This window comes from Hylobates moloch, unplaced genomic scaffold, assembly GCF_009828535.3.
Source record: "Hylobates moloch isolate HMO894 unplaced genomic scaffold, HMol_V3 SCAFFOLD_3, whole genome shotgun sequence".
NCBI classification, from domain to species: Eukaryota; Metazoa; Chordata; class Mammalia; order Primates; family Hylobatidae; genus Hylobates; species Hylobates moloch.
The window spans coordinates 149,933,203-149,954,481 of NW_026652278.1; the positions used below are offsets into that span (position 1 = coordinate 149,933,203).

At 37.8% G+C, this 21,279-nt stretch overlaps 1 long non-coding RNA gene across 1 annotated transcript in view; it reads right to left on the bottom strand.

Moving 5' to 3' along the window:
* The window catches only part of LOC131382981 (uncharacterized), a 157,341-nt gene extending 136,445 nt beyond the window's left edge, over window positions 1-20,896 (bottom strand). The window contains exon 1 of the long non-coding RNA XR_009212622.1: window positions 20,755-20,896. This is a non-coding gene — a long non-coding RNA (uncharacterized LOC131382981). The remainder of the gene's footprint in view (window positions 1-20,754) is intronic.
* Window positions 20,897-21,279: the final 383 nt, after the last annotated feature.

Genomic DNA, 21,279 nt, shown 5'->3' on the forward strand with positions numbered 1-21,279 from the left:
AAAATCATTTAATTCTACTGTTATTTTATTTAAAAAATTTATTATTTGAATGTCAATGCCATTAAGAAAATATTGTATTTTAGTTAACAATGCCTAAGCTTTCATTCTCAACATAAGAGTTAATATTGACCCATAAAACATACCAGATTAGTTAAGGCTTTTGTTCAGAAATTTCCAAAGGCTTTTCATCTCATCCCAAGTAACTTCAAAGTTCTTACAAGCACCTAAAAAAATCGACATGACCTGACCCTTAATTCACTTATATCTGACATCATCTTCTACTCCTCTTTGCCTTGCTTGGTGGTCTCCCGCTCCATTGGCCTCCTTAAAAATGCAGCCACATTCCCTCTTTAGGGTCTTTCTCCTTTTTGTTTTCTGTAATTATCTCCCACTCCCCATATAGAAATCCAAATGCCAATTCCTGTCAACTTCCTCAGGGTTATTCAATATCTGTTTTTCAATGTGGTCTTCTTTGTCCACTTATTAAAAATGGCAACCCCACTTCACTTCTCTCCTTTTTTCTCCATAGAACATAAACACATCATACTCATTTATTTTCTTATGCTGTATTTTCCCCCAGCAGAATGTAAGCTCCTTTTAACCAGGAGTAATTGTCCATGTGGTTCACTGCTATATTCCCAATGCGTGGAACAGTGCCTATGTGTGAATGGGTAAAGGATCTCCCGTACGTACAACCTATACACCTATAGTTTTTTAGTTGTTGTTGTTGTTGTTGACGTTGTTTTATTCAGCATATTCTAACAATAACTAAAACATGTAAAATAGATGGCAATATCTACATTTCTTAGCTGCCGAATATATGTCTAAATTTGAAAAACTAGGCAAATGTCAGCCAAAGTGTAAGAAAGCATTCAATTCTCTCTCTCTCAACTATGTGGCTTTCTTGAGATATTTAACTCCAACATTAGTTTAGTTATTTTTGGCAGCAGAACTGTATTATGTTTTTTCAAATAGAATTATAAGCATCATCATAGTAGATAATTCAGAACAGACAAAGCTGATGAAGTGGGGGAGCAGGATAGAGGTCATTAGAGCCCTATTAGTCTCTGAGGCTTTGCCAGGTTATATCAGGACTCCAAATATTACATGTTAAAAACCACCGGTGTTTCATATATTTATTGTTAAACTGATAATATTTACCTACCTCTTTCAATTATTTTGGTAATTTTTCCATCAGATCCCTTTTATCTGATATGTTTTCTTACTTTCTTTCTGGTGGTTTATAATCAGTTTTGCTGATTTTGCTCAAATTCACTGTCTAAAATAGTAATAAGGCCAGGTTCTTAGTTTGTCGTTTTTGTTTTAGGTAAAGAACTGTCTTTCAAATTTTAGAGTCTGGATAATCCCATGGACTACTTCAGAATAATATTCTTAGATTCATAAAATAAAATGCATGAGGCTGAAATAAGGGCATTATTAAAATGTATATTTTAAAAATTTCTTTTATATATAAGGTATATGCTTAATTTGTAATACATTAAGTAATACTGAGAGGTGACAGCGTGCTGGCAGTCCTCACAGCCCTCGCTCGCTCTCGGCGCCTCCTCTGCCTGGGCTCCCACTTTGGCAGCATTTAAGGAGCCCTTCAGCCCACCACTGCACTGTGGGAGCCCCTTTCTGGGCTGGCCAAGGCGGGAGCCGGCTCCCTTAGCTTGCAGGGAGATGTGGAGGGAGAGGCACGAGCGGGAACCAGGGCTGTGTGTGGTGCTTGCGGGCCAGCTGGAGTTCCGGGTGGGTGTGGGCTTGGCACGCCCTGCACTCGGAGCAGCCGGCCGCCCCTGCTGGCCCTGGGCAATAAGGGACTTAGCACCCAGGCCAGCGGCTATGGAGGGTGTACTGGGTCCCCCAGCAGTGCCAGCCCACTGGCGCTGCACTCGATTTCTCACCGGGCCTTAGCTGCCTTCCCACAGGGCAGGGCTCGGGACCTGTAGCCCACCATGCCTGAGCCTCCCACCCCCTCCATGGGCTCCTGTGTGGCCCGAGCCTCCCCGACGAGCGCCACCCCCTGCTCCACGGTGCCCAGTCCCGTTGACCACCCAAGGGCTGAGGAGTGCGAGCGCACAGCACAGGACTGGCAGGCAGCTCCACCTGCAGGCCCGGTGCAGGATCCACTGGGTGAAGCCAGCTGGGCTCCTGAGTCTAGTGGAGATGTGGAGAACCTTTATGTCTAGCTCAGGGATTGTAAACACACCAATCAGCACCCTGTGTCTAGCTCGAGGTTTGTGAATGCACCATTTGATACTCTGTATCTAGCTGCTCTGGTGGGGCCTTGAAGAACCTTTATGTCCAGCTCAAGGATTGTAAATGCACCAATTGGCACTCCGTATCTAGCTCAGGGTTTGTAAACACACCAATCAGCACCCTGCATCTAGCTCAGGGTCTGTGAATGCACCAATCGACACTCTGTACCTAGCTACTCTGGTGGGGCCTTGGAAAACCTTTATGTCTAGCTCAGGGATTGTAAATACACCAATCGGCACTCTGTATCTAGCTCAAGGTTTGTAAACACACCAATCAGCACCCTGTGTCTAGCTCAAGGTTTATGAGTGCACCAATCGACACTCTGTATCTAGCTGCTCTGGTGGGGCCTTGGAGAACCTTTGTGTGGATACTCTGTATCTAACTGATCTGATGGGGATGTGGAGAACCCTTATGTCTAGCTCAGGGATTGTAAACGCACCAATCAGAGCCCTGTCAAAACAGACCACTCGGCTCTACCAATCAGCAGGACATGGGTGGGGCCAGATAAGAAAATAAAAGCAGGCTGCCCAAGCCAGCAGTGGCAACCTGCTCGGGTCCCCTTCCACACTGTGGAAGCTTTGTTCTTTTGCTCTTTGCAATAAATCTTGCTACTGCTCACTCTTTGGGTCCACATTGCTTTTATGAGCTGTAACACTCACCACAAAGGTCTGCAGCTTCACTGCTGAGCCAGTGAGACCACGAACCCTCCAGAAGGAAGAAACTCCGAACACATCCAAACATCAGAAGGAACAAACTCCAGACGCGCCACCTTAAGAGCTGTAACACTCACAGCAAGGGTCCGCGGCTTCATTCTTGAAGTCAGCGAGACCAAGAACCCACCAATTCCGGACACAATACAATCTAGTTTCTGCTTCCTTTTGAAGTAGCGATATATTCGATAATTTTATTATGATATTAATATCTGATTTTCCAGTTGATAAATTCACAAGCACTGCCAATAATGCTGTTTGTTGCCCATATTCGTAACTGAAGAAAGTCAGTGAAAATACAGTGTATATTTTTCTCATTCATGTGCATGGATCATGGCGATATTTCCCATATCAATAATTTTTGGGATGGGGGAAATTAATGATTCAAAGCTACTTTACCAGAAATGAGAAAATAATTTTGCCATTGATTTGATTCTAGCTAATTGAACTTTTATCATTATATAAAGATTTTCTACATTGAGAATAATGCTTTTTGGTTTTAGTTTATATTGCCAAATATTCACATAGATATCCCACTTTTATGTAGCTGGCATTTTCATGGTTTCTCTTTTTTTATCACTTCAATGTTACACATTTTCATGGTCTTGTGTTTAAGATATGCACGTTACAATGGTATCTAGTTGACTGGAGTTTATATATATATATATATTTCTATTGGAAGTATGTCTTAGAATATTATTTCATATCTATTGGATTATTATTTGCTATTTTCCACATGCTCTATTCTCTCTTTCTCTCGCCCACAATTCCTCCCTTCCTTTCTCTCTCTAGTCTTATTGCAAATTGAGTGTGTGCTTTTTAAAATATTTTGTTCTAACTATGATACAGAAACAATATACTATTTCCATAATTTTGATTGTTACCCAATAATTTAGAACTGAATAGTTTCTAAGGCATAACAATAACTTAATGCCCTTCAGAATAGTAAAAGTTTCTGTATCCATCACCCGACCTGAATGCTACCACATTCAGTATTTTGACTTAGTCTTTAATACCATAATTTAAACATTGTAATTGTTATTACTAGTTTTCTGCTTGTTTGTTTAAATTTACCTACATGTTAACCAATTTCTCTGTTTACCCTTCCTTCCAGTATATTAGCCTCCTTTATAGTATGTTTTATTACTAAGAAAACTTCCCTTTAACATAGATCTATTACTGGTAATTGCTTATAGTTTTATTTCCCTCTTTTTATGTGTCTTTATTTTTCTCACGTAATTGAAAGATAGCTTGCTCTATAGAAAATTCTAGTATTTTCATTTCCCTTTGACTAAAAATTATCTTCTGTCTTCCTTTGTCACACTTCACAAATCTTCATCCACTAATCTGTAATCTGTTATCCCATTGTAGATTATCTGTCTTTTTTCTAAGTGCTTTCATAATTCTATATTTTTTTGGTATTCTACAGTTTTACTAGATACAAACTTATTTTCATTCATCCTACTTGGTACAAACTGTGATTTTTGTATTAGTTATTAATGCTTTTTATTGAGTCTGGAAATTCCTCAAACATTAATTCTTTATCTTGTCATCTTCCTGTTTTCTCCTTCTGGAACTCAGAGGAGAGAATGTGAGGCTTTCTAAATACTCTTTACCATTTTTTAATATTTTCAGTTTTCTGGTGTTTCTGGAGTACCTTCTATATAACTTCTTCACATTTTCTTCTCATTTCCTAAACTTCTCCTCAGCTCTCTGAAATCTGTTCTTTAACTCATTCAATTCATTTTCCAAATTTTAAAATAGTATCTATCAGGCTTCTTGCCAAATATTTCTTGTGTTTTCTATTCTTTCTCATTGTTTGTTCTTAATAATTTCATTTTATAATAATGTCTTCTTTTACATTATTCTTTAAAAACATTCATTCTAAATGCTAATTTTATGCTCTCTGATAATTCTGATGTCTGAAATCTTTGAAGGACTAATTATACTATTTGTGTTCTACTAATTCTCACTAATGATCCATCCTTCACTCTTTGTTGACCTTTGGTTAGGAACTCTTAATAGGCTGATCTTATAAGTGGAAATTCAGGGTCTAAATTTCAGATTCTGTCCTCTAAATGGAATTTGCATTTGTTTCTTTTAGAAGTCAAAAGTAACTACTAAGCCAGGACCACATTATCTCCTTTGCATCTGCCTTGGCTTAATCTGAGGATTTCAGATACGGCTCGTCTGCCTTATCCACTAGCCAAATACTTCGTTTCATTGCTGAAATACTGACATACACACTTGTTTTTTCAGGGAAATCTATTTTTAGTACATTTCCTCTCTTCTCAGATGCCATCACTTCTCCAATTTCTTTCTCTCCTTCTTTGATATTTATTTCTTGTTACCAATGGAATAGAATGAAAATTATGTTTTTGCAGTGTAAACGACTATTAAGAACATCTATTTTAAATGTTACTTCAAAACTATTTTTAAGGCAAAGCATAATAAACCTTAGATACTGACTTTTATATAAATGAGGGTAGAAGAAATAATTAACAAATGAAATTTGTTATTAACCCAGTATAAAATTCAGGAGTAGTGTTGAATGTTACAAAATGACACTGTGAGATCATTACTTCCTTGGTTACTCTTTCTCTAAAATTGACTTTCCTCTGTAAGCTTTGGTTTTAGAACTCTGAAATGGGGAAACTAATAATACACAACTGATATTATTTTATATTTGTTCTCAGTTCTGTTCCACCTAGTAAATGCTCAATATGGGGCAGCCATTATTTGTCACTATTATCATTACTTGTTAGATAATGCAGAGATAAGAAAAGGAAAGAACAGGGAGAATACCAGAACAGCAAGAAAGTTGATCAGGAACAAAAATTCAGTTGTATGTGGTGTAAGATACAAAGAGAGCAGGAAACTGAAAGAGAGAGATAAAAGGAAACATAAACAAGCATAAAGGCTCTTGAAATAAGATATAGCAAAAAAGAGGTCTTTTGGTTCAGACAGAATAGAGCAGATACAAATAAGGAAAACTGAATTACAGAGAAACAAATTAAGAGAAAAATAAGGAGGCAGTGAGAGACTCTGTAGATACTGAGTTGAATTATATTTGTAAATATTTATACTTAAGTCACTGGGTTTCAAAAAAAGTAAATATCACTGATTATAAAATTTCTTTGAATTCAGGTTATTTCTAAAGTATTTTCAATTATTTATGAATGTTATTACAGCCTTCTTCAATTCATCTTTATATTTATACAATTCAATTATATAAAACAATATTTAGTATTTTAAATATCTACTTTTACAAGAAAAAAACATTAAAATGTATATTCTTAAGAAGGTCAAATTATACCTAACTGGCCAATTTTTTAAATTCAGTTGTATTAATTTATTTATACTGCCTATTCCATAATTGTCTGAACTTACAGCAAAGGTCATGTTTGTAATTATTATCAGCAGTGGAAAAAAAAGAAAACCCAGAGAATCTCTATATAGTTTGATTCAATCATTGGAGAAAACATATAATAAGAATCAAAACACAGAATATAATTTCCAGGAAGACAGAAGCTACATTTTACATGTGTTCATAGCCATAAAATCTATTGAAATGCTTGACGTATATGAATAAACAAATGCCTGAATGAAGCACTGAATATAAAGGAATGTAAGAAAAGTGGGAGGAAAACAGACATTTATGGAATGCCTGGCAAGATGTATTAAACATCTCTCTCTTGTGTGCCATTTAATATGCATAACTATCTTGTTTGATAGGAATTACCCTGCCTATTTTCAGACTAAACTGAAGTTCAGGGACTCTTAGTAACTCACTCAAGGTCACACTGATATTCAGTAGTATCATCAAGTTTCCTATTACAGTTTGCTAGGTTTCAAACCCATTAACTTTCCACTACATTTTGCTACATCACCAGTACAAAAGTATAATTCTCATAATTAAGTAATTAGATACCTTATTAAGCTTCAGAAATCTATCATTATTAATACAGATTCAGCAACTCACTTAACTGTGAAGGATTATTCTCTAGGCTGCAACTTACCTCACCTTATTCAAATTAAATTGAATATAGTATATGGAAAACTGCACAAGCAGTATTGAAAACAAGTTTCTAGTCCTACTTATGGCATCAGCTAGCAACATGGCTTTGGAAAATTTACCTAATCTTTACTATCTATTATTAAATCTTTTGTAAAATAAGATTTAAACTAAAATGTCCCCAATAATCAGTTTAGATAATTTAAAAACTTCATCAATATTTTCATCCTGTAAAACCAACTATAAATCATAGCACCTTGTAAATTAAACATCTGAGTATCATATGCCTACTTGTCCATTCCCAGTGCATTTCACATGCTTTTTCATCACTTAACATTCTTTTCCTAATGGAAAATCCATCTATTTCTTGATGTCTAATTGCTTTCACGGTAGACATAATCCTTGCTTGAGTTGGCATTTGTGCATAGGGTCACTGACTAAAATTTGTTCTATTCAAATTCTAAAAGTCATTACAATTTGTAATTATGCTTTTGTATACCTTCTTTTCTCATTTTAATCATAGTGCCTATGAAGAATTAGCATAGAATTTGAAATGAGTTGGTAACCAAAGTTTAGTGGCTGGTAGTAATTCACATTAATTCTAAGTCCAGGATATATTCTGTGCATATATCATATATATTTGTATTGTGAACCCTGAAAATTTGAGACAGGTCTCAGTTAATTTAGAAAGTTTATTTTGCCAAGGCCAGGTGCGGTGGCTCACACCTGTAATCCCAGCACTTTGGGAGGCCAAGGCGGGTGGATCACAAGATCAGGAGATCAAGACCATCCTGGCTAACACGGGGAAACCCCGTCTCTACTAAAAATACAAAAAATTAGCTGGGCATGGTGGCAGGCGCCTATAGTCCCAGCTACTCAGGAGGCTGAGGCAGGAGAATGGCATGAACCCAGGAGGCGGAGCTTGTAGTGAGCCGAGATCACACCACTGCACTCCAGCCTGGGCAACAGAGCCAGACTCCGTCTCGTAAAAAAAAAGAAAAAAGAAAAAAGAAAATTTATTTTGCCAAGAGTGAGGACATGCACCCATGAAACAACCTCAGGAGGTCCTGATGACATGTGCCCAAGGTGGTCATTGCACAGCTTGGTTTTATACATTTTTAGGGAGTCATGAGTCATCAATCGACACATGTAAAACAAACATTGGTTTAGTTCGGAAAGGTGGGACCACCCGAAGCAAAAGCAAAGCAGGACAACTTGAGGCAGAGAGGGGGCTTCCAGATCACAGATAGGTGAGAGATAAATGGTTGTATTCTTTTGAGTTTCTGATTAGACTTTCCAAAGGAGGCAATAAGATATGCATTTATCTCAGTGAGCAGAGGGATGAGTTTGAATAGAATGGGAGGCAAGTTTGTCCTAAGCAGTTCTAAGCTTGAATTTTCCCTTTAGCTTAGTAATTTTGGGGGCCCCAGATATTTCCTTTCACAGTATGTGTGTGAATATATAAGTATTCACCTTCCAGGTGCTTGGACAGGCTGGTGTTGAGTGTCTGTGGCTTTTCCAGGCACATGGTGCATGCTATCAGTGGATCTATCATCTGGGGTCTGGAGAAAGGAGGTCCTCTTCTCACAGCTCCACTAGGCAGTGCCCCAGTAAGGACTCTGCATCGGGGCTCTGTCCCCACATTTCCCTTGGGCATTACCCTAGCAGAGGTTCTTCATGAGGGCCCTGCCCCTGCAGCAAACTTCTACCTGGACATCCAGGCATTTCCATGCATTCTCTGAAATATAGACAGAGGTTCACAAACCTCAGTTCTTGACTTCTGTGCATCTGCAGGCTCAACACCACGTGAAAGCTGCCAAGGCTTGGAGCATGCACCCTTTGAAGCTTGAGATGTACCTTGGACCATTTTGGCCACAACTGGAGCTGAAGCAGCTGAAATGCAGTGCACCATGTCCTAAGGCTGCATAGAACAGGGATGCCCTGGACCCGACCCAGGAAATTATTTTTCCCTTCTAGGACTGTGGCCCTGTGATGGGTAGGGCTGACATTATGATCTTGGACATGCCCTGGAACATTTTATCCATTGTCTTGGTGATTAACATTTGAGTCCTTGATACTTACATAAATTTTTCCCCAGAAAATGCGTTTTTCTTTTTCTTTTTTTCTTTGAGACAAAGTCTCACTCTGTCACCCAGGCTGGAAGGCTGGAGTGCAATGGTACAATTGTCAGCTCACTGCAACCTCGACTCCCAAGTTCAAGTGATTCTCCTGCCTCAGCCTCCAGAATAGCTGGGATTATAGGCGCTTGCCACCACTCCCAGCTAATTTTTGTATTTTTAGTAGAGATGGGGTTTCATCATGTTGCCCAAGCTGGTCTTGAACTCCTGACCTCAGATGATCTGCCCATCTTGGCCTCCAAAAGTCCTGGGATTACAGGCGTGAGCCACCGCCCCCAGCCGAAAATGGGATTTTCTTTTCTATCACATTATCAGGCTTCAAATTCTCTAAACTTTTATGTTCTTCTCTCACTTGAATGCTTATTGCTTAGAAACTTCTTCCACCAGATACCCTAAATCATCTCTCTCAAGTTCAAAGTTCCACAGATCTCTAGGGCAGGGGCAAAATAGCGACAGTCTCTTTACATAGCAAAAGTGACCTTTATTCCAGTTTTCAACAGTTCTTCATTTCCATCTGAGACCATGTCGTCCTGGACTTTATTGTTCATGTCACTATCAGCATTTCATCCAACAAGTCTCTAAGAAGTTCTAAACTTTCTCACTTCTTCCTATCTTCTGATCTCTCCTAGTCGCTACGAAGTTCCAAACTTTCCCACATTTTCCTGTCTTCCCTGAGCCCTTCATACTGTTCCAGCCTCTGCATGTTACCCAGTTCCAAAGTCACTTCCACATTTTTGGGTATCTTTACAGCAGTGCCCCACAGCTCTTATTACCAATTTACTGTACTAATCCATTCTCACACTGCTAAAAGGACATTTCCAAGACAGGGTAACTTATGAAGAAAAAGAGATTTAATAGACTCACAGTTCCACATGGCTGGCGAGGCCTCACAATCATGGTGGAAAGTCAAGGGGGAGCAAAGGCCCATCATACATGGTGGCAGGCAAGAGAGCATGTGCAGGGGAACTGCCCTTTAGAAAACCATCAGATCTTGTGAGACTTATTCACTATCATGAGACCTGCATGGGAAACACCTGCCCCATGATTCAATTACCTCCTGCTGGGTGCCTCCCATGACACATGGGGACTATGGGAGCTACAATTCAAGATGAGATTTGGGTGGGGACACAGCCAAACCATATCAGGGTGTGATATAAAGAGAGGTTCGTTAATGGGTACAAACATTCAGTTAGGTAGAAAGAAGAAATTCTAATGTTGAATAGTAGAGTAGGCTGACTATAGTTAAAAACAATGTATTATACATTTCAAAATAGCGAAGTGAGGACTTCAGAAGGTCTCCACATATAGAAATGATAAATGTATTTCAGACATGAAGTCCTTGCCCATGCCAATGTCCTGAATGGTACTGCCTAGGTTTTCTTCTAGGGTTTTTATGGTTTTAGGTCTAACATGTAAGTCTTTAATCCATCTTGAATTAATTTTTGTATAAGGTGTAAGGAAGAGATCCAGTTTCAGCTTTCTACATATGGCTAGCCAATTTTCCCAGCACCATTTATTAAATAGGGAATCCTATCCCCATTGCTTGTTTTTGTCAGATTTGTCAAAGATCAGATAGTTGTAGATATGTGGCATTATTTCTGAGGGCTCTGTTCTGTTCCATTGATCTATATCTCTGTTTTGGTGTCAGTACCATGCTGTTTTGGTTACTGTAGCCTTGTAGTACAGTTTGAAGTCAGGTAGCGTGATGCCTCCAGCTTTGTTCTTTTGCCTTAGGATTGACTTGGTGATGTGGGCTCTTTTTTGGTTCCATAGGAATTTTAAAGTAGTTTTTTCCAATTCTGTGAAGAAAGGCATTGGTAGCTTGATGGGGATGGCATTGAATCTATAAATTACCTTGGGCAGTATGGCCATTTTCACGATATTGATTCTTCCAACCCATGAGCATGGAATGTTCTTCCATTTGTTTGTATCCTCTTTTATTTCACTGAGCAGTGGTTTGCAGTTCTCCTTGAAGAGGTCCTTCACATCCCTTGTAAGTTGGATTCCTAGGTATTTTATTCTCTTTGAAGCAATTGTGAATGGGAGTTCACTCATGATTTGGCTCTCTGTTTGTCTGTTATTGGTGTACAAGAATGCTTGTGATTTTTGTACATTGATTTTGTATCCTGAGACTTTGCTGAAGTTGCTTATCAGCTTGAGGAGATTTTGGGTTGAGACAATGGGGTTTTCTAGATATACAATCATGTCATCTGCAAACAGGGACAATTTGACTTCCTCTTTTCCTAATTGAATACCCTTTATTACCTTCTCCTGCCTAATTGCCCTGGCCAGAACTTCCAACACTATGTTGAATAGGAGTAGTGAGAGAGGGCATACCTGTCTTGTGCCAGTTTTCAAAGGGAATGCTTTCAGTTCTCGCCCATTAAGCAATGGCAACAAAAGCCAAAATAGACAAATGGGATCTAATTAAACTAAAGAGCTTCTGCACAGCAAAAGAAACTACCATCAGAGTGAACAGGCAACCTACAGAATGGGAGAACATTTTCACAACCTACTCATCTGACAAAGGGCTAATATCCAGAATCTACAATGAACTCAAACAAATTTACAAGAAAAAAACAAACAACCCCATCAAAAAGTGGGCATAGGATATGAACAGACACTTCTCAAAAGAAGACATTTATGCAGCCAACAGACACGTGAAAAAATGCTCATCATCACTGGCCATCAGAGAAATGCAAATCAAAACCACAATGAGATACCGTCTCACACCAGTTAGAATGGCCATCATTAAAAAGTCAGGAAACAACAGGTGCTGGACAGGATGTGGAGAAATAGGAACACTTTTACACTGTTGGTGGGACTGTAAACTAGTTCAACCATTGTGGAAGTCAGTGTGACGATTCCTCAGGGATCTAGAACTAGAAATACCATTTGACCCAGCCATCCCATTACTGGGCGTATACCCAAAGGATTATAAATCATGCTGCTATAAAGACACATGCACACGTATGTTTATTGTGGCACTATTCACAATAGCAAAGACTTGGAACCAACTCAAATGTCCAACAACGATAGACTGGATTAAGAAAATGTGGCACATATACACCACGGAATACTATGCAGCTATAAAAAATGACGAGTTCATGTCCTTTACAGGGACATGGATGAAACTGGAAACCATCATTCCCAGCAAACTATCGCAAGGACAAATGACCGAACACCGCATGTTCTCACTCATAGGTGGGAATTGAACTATGAGAACACAGGGACACAGGAAGGGGAACATCACACTCCGGGGACTGTTGTGGGGTGGGGGGAGGGGGGAGGGATAGCATTAGGAGATATAACTAATGCTAAATGACAATGACGTGTTAATGGGTGCAGCACACCAACATGGCACATGTATACATATGTAACAAATGTGCACATTGTGCACATGTACCCTAAAACTTAAAGTATAATAATAATAAAATTTTAAAAAAAGAAATGATAAATGAACATAGCACCTGACTTGATCATTACATATCAAGTTAACAGGCCCATGTAACACAGTATCACATGGACTGCATAAATATTTACAAATACTATGTATCAATAAACTTTTTAAAAATAAATAAATACTTCAAAAAATCAATGTAATGTAGATATCATATACTTCCTTGAGAAAATAAAGTAAAAGAAACACTATTGTGAGAAAATATCAGGAAATATTCATATAATAATGTCAAAACTAAAAATATATTTTCACCAAATTTGGTATATAGAAATTGTTTCAGACAAGTGAGTCAACATTTTTGCTGATTTAAACTTTTTATTTTCTTTTTACTCTCAAAATCAACACAATGCATTTTATTGACTGATATAAGGTATATAACAAAGAAAACATGGAAACAGAGGAAAAAGTAAAATAACTTTTTTTGTTGTTGTTTTAATGCACTTGTTGCAAGAATGTTTAAAAATTGTTATATTTTATTCTAAAAGTCACATATCCTTACTATAAAATATCAGTGAAATACTTATAAAAAGGAAAATTAAAGGTTATTTTAATTTTACAGCCTATTCTCATTTATTTTCTTCCAAGGCTTTATTCTAAGTACATGTATCTTTTAGATTCATGTACATACATATAATATAGTTTACATTGCATATTTATATTTTACGTAGCATTTAACAGTACATATTTTGCAAGGCATTTAATAACATTAACTTCAATAATCATGAATGTGTGTGATTCCAACCTATGGCTATACCATAATATTTTTAAATATTCCAAGAATGAATAATATTTGTGTTTCCAATTAAACATTTCTATCAATGGTATTTTAAATATAAAACACTGAGTGAGATAAAAACAGAGATGCTTAATTTTATGACAGTCATTTACACATTATTATTGTTACCTGAGAGCTGTTCTTAGTTTTTCTTGAATTCCAAAGAAAAGGGAATAAATTTTTAAATATGATAGCATAAAAGAGGCCTAATTCATTTTATATGTAGAGAGAAGTATAATTTATTTACCAGCAGTGTAGAAAGGAAGCAAAATACTTAGAAAATTCAGGAGACCGTATATTTTACATCTGGTGGTTGATAAGGAATAAATGTATTGAGAAAGTAATAATGGAGGTCGCAAAATGAGAAGAAGAATTTTGAGGTAATTTCTGGAAGCTTCATCCTTTTTTGTTTCTTTTCATATTCTACTAGCTAATCCAAAAGTGTCCTCATTCACAATAAAAATAAATATTTTAAGGCAAAATGTGATTTATCAGTATATTTATTTTAAGATCACACTTTCTTTTAAACCTTATTTTCACTGACTTAGTTAACTAAAAGATAGTTTTGCATATTTCAATAAATAGCACATATTTACTGTATTCAGTTAACTAAGTTTATGTATGTTTTCAAATAAAAAACTCTTTGGTTTTTAGTATCTATCAGAGATCATTGTAATTTTTCTCCACAGGCTTCATATAGCTTGTGAAAAAACAATAGCTTTTCACCACCAACACCCATTCACTATCATGCATCTATGATCAATCTACTGTGTTCTTGTTATAGAAGAAAAGGCATACACTACAGTGACCTCAGAGGGAGATAAACACCACTGCAGTTTGTATACCTGACTCCTCTTCCTGCCTACAGATAAATCTCTGCCAAGGTGAAGTGGGAAGGAAATAGGAAGGAAAAGCCAGTGGAGAACCATTTTTCTTATCAATTCCATTAACAAAATACAAAGATTCAGAATCTGAAGTCAGTAGACAGTAAATCACTTTGTAGCTAACTTCATGCTCACAGAAGCCCTGTGAAAGATTATCATACAAGAATTCCTTTTCCTGCATGTTCAGAGTAGAGATAAGCATAGGATTTTTCGCTAACTCCTTGCTGAAAAATTAATGAGCATTCAGATAATAAACTCATTTTTTTCCCAAGCCAAATCAGGAAGTTACTTTCTTTCATTCAAGCAGCACAAAGTGAAGCTGGAACCAGATAATATTTGAACCAGATAATTTAATTTTGTAAATATTCCAATAAATGTTTTCTTTATTTCCATTTTGAGGAAAAAAAAACAACTGAGAATTTCTCCTTCATATGATGCTTTGAGAGAACTGTTGAATAATAAACCTTAACTCCAACTACGGGGTTAATATTTTCGGTCTTTGGATGAAATATGATGGTTGTTAAAGGAAGAGTAGTGATGCTTAGCATTGGAGAGTTAACAGGCCCATATTTCTTAGAAAACTAAATAGAATAAATGGGTTCAAGTGATATCTGAATAATTTTAAGTAAATTTTAAAATAATCTTTTAAGATTGTCTTCACAACAATATGTAAGAAGTAGAGAAATTCATTGTTTTGAAATGGTTCAGAGGTGAAAAATGCAATATATATTTCCAAATCTCAAACTCTGAGCTGCGTATTTCTCAGAAACAACTTGGCAGTATAATTATAAATTAAACTCATATTACATTATCTGAATTACTTTCTATAATATCCATTCCTTGTTATATATCTCCTCCTTGAAACATTTCTCTTTTATATATTTTAAATACTGCATTGCTCACAATTATAGAGATACTTAACATTTAGGCTTTATGGAGAATAAAACATCTTAAAAGTGATTATGTTCTAATTTGTCTAATAGCATGAATTCTAAGTCTATACTATTTATAAGAAATAATATTCATCTGAGCTGATCCTTCTCCTCCCCCTCATGCACCAGTGGTAAGTACATGACCCAGAATGAGCCATCTAGTATACCTTGTCACAGTAATTTTCTCCAGGGTAGGAATAAAATTGGGTCAAGACACAAAATAATTATTTCTTCCTTGGCTATTTTGTAGTGAAGTCCTTTTTTTTTTTTTTTAGTCACATATATGAACAAAAAGAGAAATCTAGACTTGATCCCAAGATTCCGACTAAAATTTAGCTATCCTTGAAGCCAGAAGTCTCCCAGAGGTTTCAGTTTATGTCGCACAATATATACTCTATTTGTGTAAGCAACAAGCGTTCAGGATTTTGGCACTTATAAAGAAAAATCACTGTGTAATGAAAGAGGAATTAAACTTATACATGGAATTCCAGGAACATGAGCCAAGAAGTGAGAAAAGATAGTTTTTTGCTTTGTTTTGATTCTAAAGATGGTGCTCCCAAGCTGTAATTGTTAGATCATCCCTATGTCAAATACAGATTTTTAAACATGTAGTTACCAAATTATCACTCTTGTTGGGCATCATCTGTATTTCCTCATGAAGAATACCACTGTATTTCATACATTTTGGTAAGAACAGCTTGCAAATTATGGAGAAACACAACACTTTTGGCCTAAAGAGATAAATTACTCTCCTTGAACATCTTGAGGAAAGGTGTGTAAATGCACTCTTTTAAAAAATGTAGCATATAAAATATAAACTTTATATTTATTTATTTGATCTCTCTGATCAAGAATTTTCCAACGCACTCTTCTCAGATGGTGATAAAAGTAGTTGGTAACCACATCTGTCTTTAACCTCCTTTCAGTGGATTTGCATGTGAGATATGGCAGGTTTACAGCGTATGAGTAAAGGAATGGAAATGACAATTAGACATTTCATTTTTATGGTGTTTGTGGTATTTTCCTATAAAAAACATATGTCCTTTATTGACTGTTTAATATTTACTGAGTACCAACATGAGCTCAGTGATATACTTTATTACTACACTTTGAGATCTCTATGTTTGTACTGCTTCTACTGACTTTGAAAAGAGCATAATCTCTGTTGCCATTGCATTCCTTTCTGGGAGACAGAGCAAGACTTTGTCTCAAAAAAAAAAAAAAAAAAAGAAAGAAAAGGAAAAAAGAAAAGAGCATAATCTCTGGATCAAATGTACTTAGAATATTTGTTGCTAATTTGAGAATATTTCTTGCTAATTTCAGCTAGCAAATGCAGCCATGGCATATTGATATTGTTAAATGTAGACATTGTTACAATGAACATGTAGATAATAATATTTTATTGTTTCCTTTATGTATCTGTGTGGAAATTTTTCAGGCAATAGGCTGTAAAAAATTAAGTGCTTTTGTTGACTAAAAATAAACTGTGTCAACAGCAATGGGAAGTTAAGGTAAATATATTTAGAAACAAAAACTTTCAATGAGGGTTTCCTATGTGCCAGTTTCTGTTCTACCTAGGTGCTTTTGCATAGAATTCTTATATCTTATTCTGCAATTCTGGTAATGGGAGATGGATTCAAGAAAATTGATTAGACAGGGGGAAAAGGAAAGAAAGAAAAGGAATCACAAAGAAAGTAATATAATGTTTCCAGGGAGGCCAGTCTCCTCAGATATTTCCTTTCTATCCCTGACTATGGCATTAGAATGAATTGACTTTCGAAAAATGTTGAGAGAAAAGATGAAATAAGTCAATTGGACTTAAAGACTAATTTTTCAAGAAAGCTTATGGCACAGTGGAAATATGAGATCATTAGAAATATGCTTTTAGTAATTGTATCTAAACTGGTAAGGATAGTAATTCAGGCATATGGTTTGGGGAGAAAATGAGATATGCTAAGATCTTAATACAATATTTCTACAGCCGTATTTTTCAGTGAGGATTCAGTCAAGGAAACAGAATCACTATGAGTATTATGGATGAGAGACTCATTATATAAATTTGACCTTTTACCTTTATGGAAGTAGCTGGGGCAGCAAAAGGCTGGGAGAGAAATTAGAGAAACAGAGAAATTGCTAATCAATCAATCTGAAAAGATAAGCATGTCCAGGCACAAATGTGGGACTGAGAAAGAAAACCTCATGATGAGATCTACAAGAAGCGGCTGCTCTGTGTAGCTGTCCTCTCTGTGGGTCCATGGCTAAGCATGTGGTATGAGCCTGGAGCCATGTTTGTCGATGCAATTATAGAGAAGAACTGAGAAGAGCAAGGAGAAGTTGGAACCCATCGGTGTGTGACAACCTTCAGGGAGTAAGGATCCCTGCTTCTCTCCCATTTTCCAAATCTTATGTACACATTGCTTTTAGCCAACTCTAACCTAGAACCATACAGGGAAAAGGATTCTGAAAAACATAGTTCCAGCTTAATAACATCAACAGAGCCCAAAACATGACCAAGGTTTGAATATCAAGTTGTCCAAAACTGACCTTTAGAGAAGAAAATCAACCAAAGGGAGTGTATAACCTTGAACAATGCAGGCAGAAAAGCACATACCGAGTAGAGGATATATACAACACTTTAACTTGACTAAAGACAATTCATTTTGACCAAAATTTTGGTGTTTATATATGTATAGCTATTGACTGTGACTATGAAAGTGTTGTTCATAAAAACTGACTCCAGTAAAGGAAATGTCACACACAAAAACAAAGTACATATGATTAGAGAAGAGCACTTTTCCTGACTAGACAAAGAAAAGCTGCTTGTATTTAGCAGTAAAACATAAAGAATGAATGAACAAATGCAAAAAGTGTGAGATAGATGAAAGATACAGAGTAGTCACAGAAAAACTAAAGAAAAGTAGTAGCTATTACGGTTTAAAGAAATTATTGCATAGAGGATTCAAGAGGGACTGCAATGACACCTTTTTTTTTTTTTTTTTTTGAGATGGAGTCTCGCCCTGTCACCCAGGCTGGAGTGCGGTGGCGCGATCTCTGCTCACTGAAACATCCACCTCCCGGGCTCAAGCGATTCTCCAGCCTCAGCCTCCTGAGTAGCTGGGATTACAGGCATGCCACCACGCCCAGCTAATTTTTGTATTTTTTTAGTAGATACCAGGTTTCACCATTTTGGCCAGGCTGGTCTTGAACTCCTAACCTCAGGTGATCCGCCTGCCTCGCCCTCCTATAGTGCTGGGATTACAGGCTGAGCCACTGCGCTCAGCCTGGAATGACACACTTTTAAATATCATTGTCTGAGGAGAAAATTACTAGCATGGGCGGACAATACAGATTCCACGGACTGAACAATGACAAAACAGACAACTGGTAGAGCACAGGGCATCTAGTTAGCTATCTTTTGATACAACATCGGAATAGTTCTTGATAAAGAGAAATGAGCCACTAAACAAGAAGGCAATTATTTGAAAAAAAATTACAATAAATATCCCTCTATATTAACCTTTAATTAATTTATGATATTTTACTTACTGTGTTATTACAGATTATTTTAGAATTTGCATTTAATTATGAAGTACAATTTGAAGTAATCCATTTGTGGTTAAAATACAAAACCCCTTATCCAAGTGGAAATAATTAACCATTTCAAAATAATCTTGATGTACTTATTGGTAATTGCTAACCAACTGGTTCATTGACATTTAGCTGAGTCAAACATGAACTGCTCATAATGGGTGTCTCTTTTAGAATACAATTTTATATGTGTTGCTGCATACTGTTAGAAAATTATTAGCAGTTTCCTTAAACATTTCCAACTGTTCTATCTCCCCTCCTTTATCACAGAAGTTGGAAGACTAATGCTACATTGTTATTCTCCTTTGCAGATAGAGTTCAATATCTATTGAAATTTTATAAATAAAAAATACTCTCATGAGATTTGAAAGAAAGTAAAGCTTAGAACAGCCCAGCAAGCAAGATATGGCATATATGAATATTTGTAGCTGATTGCATATTTTTGTATTTAGCCACAAGTTTCATAGTTGTGAGCCAAACATAGAAGACGCAATGGTGATAGCTATACCTGAATATTTCTTACCATGTGGGCTCCCCATCTTTCAACCAATATTGTAACCAAATACTTCCTCTATTGACTTGTTCCTGATTGAAATACCTGAAGGGCATTCTTACACTAGTTTCGTACATTAAACTTTGACAGGTACACATGAGTGTCTTTGAACCACTACTAGGTCACATATATATCAACTGGAATCCTAATCAACTACCACAGGAGAAACTAAATTATAAATATTTTAACACAATTATTTGCTTCATTGAGAGGAAAACTGTCCCGCTGGACTGTAGGATAGTGACTATAGTGACTATACAGTAGTACTTTTCAAACATCAAAGTATCCTAAGAAGGTAAACAACAAGGCTTGCCTTAAACTTTATGTTACTTTTCCTCAATTTCCCCAAATCACCTGTGCCTTCCTTATAAACAAGATATGTGCAAGCCCATTGGAACACTCCTAAGCAATAATTATGAGTGAATTTCAACAATTATACTTGCAGATATATAAAGGTCATGTGATAGTACCTCTTACCACCCCCCAAAAAATGTGTATATATGTTTAACCCTGTAATTGTAAATATGGAAAGAAATTGGTAAAACATATTTAAAATAAACCAATTATTTGTCAATTAACTATGTTTTACTATTGTGCTTTACTTAGGTTTAGTATTAATAACTCATTTGATATTGTTGATAAGCTTATTTCTACACAGGATACAATGTCCCCACTTGCCTTACTCTCTGGCTTCCCTCAGTTTAAATTAATAATGTTTATCAAGTAAACACTTCATCTGACCACATCCTGAGCAAGGTACTCAACACACTGATATCTCTTACATAGTCGCTGATAGGCTATGCAGTTAGTCTCGCTGAAGCCCTGGTATTTGATGCATTGAAAAGCCCTCCATGGGCCGGGCGCGGTGGCTCACGCCTATAATCCCAGCACTTTGGGTGGCTGAGGGGGGCGGATCACGAGGTCAGGAGTTCCAAACCAGCCTGACCAACATGGTGAAACCACATCTCTACTAAAATTACAAAAATTAGCCGGGCGTGGTGGCATAGGCCTGTAGTCTCAGCTACTAGGGAGGCTGAGGCAGGAGAATCACTTACACCCAGGCGGTGGAAGTTCCAGTGTGCTGAGATCTCGCGACTGCACTGCACTGCACTCCAGCCCAAGGGACAGAGCAAGACTCTGTCACCAAAAACAAAAGGAAAAAAAAAGAAAAAAGAAAAGCCCTCCCTGGTCTACCACCTTTTCCTTATCTCTTCCACCACTACCCCTCTCACTATCATGTTGCTACATCTTTGTAACTGGATTTCTACCAGCTTGGATTTCTCTACTCAGCACTTGTATGCTCAAATTCTGACACTTCAACAATCAAAGGCAAGCTGGTTGAAGTTCTAACCCTCAATCTTCCTTTTGCCAGCCCCTTCCCCAAAATTGTGTTTCTTCAGCAGTGGCCCTATTCTAAGCGGACTGGTCCACTATTACCTGTGAGAGGTGACAGCGTGCGCCCTCGCTCGCTCTCGGCGCCTCCTCGGCCTTGGCGCCCACTCTGGCCGCGCTTGAGGAGCCCTTCAGCCCACCGCTGCACTGTGGGAACCCCCTTCTGAACCGGCCAACGCTGGAGCCGGCTCCTTCAGCTTGCAGGGAAGTGTGGAGACAGAGACGCGAGCCGGAACCGGGGCTGCGGCCGGCGCTTGCGGAGCCGGCCGGGCAATGAGGGGCTTAGCACCCGGGCCAGCGGCTGCGGAGGGTGTGCTGGGTCCCCCAGCAGTGCCCGCCCACCGGCGCTGCACTTGATTTCTCACCGGGCCTTAGCTGCCTCCCCGCGGGGCAGGGCTCCGGACCTGCAGCCCGCCATGCCTGAGCCTCACCCTCCTCGGTGGGCTCCTGTGCGCCGAGCCTCCCCGACAAGCTCCGCCCCCTGCTCCGCGGCGCCCAGTCCCATCGACCACCGCACTGAGGAGTGCGGGCGCACGGCGCAGGACTGGCAGGCAGCTCCACCTGCAGCCC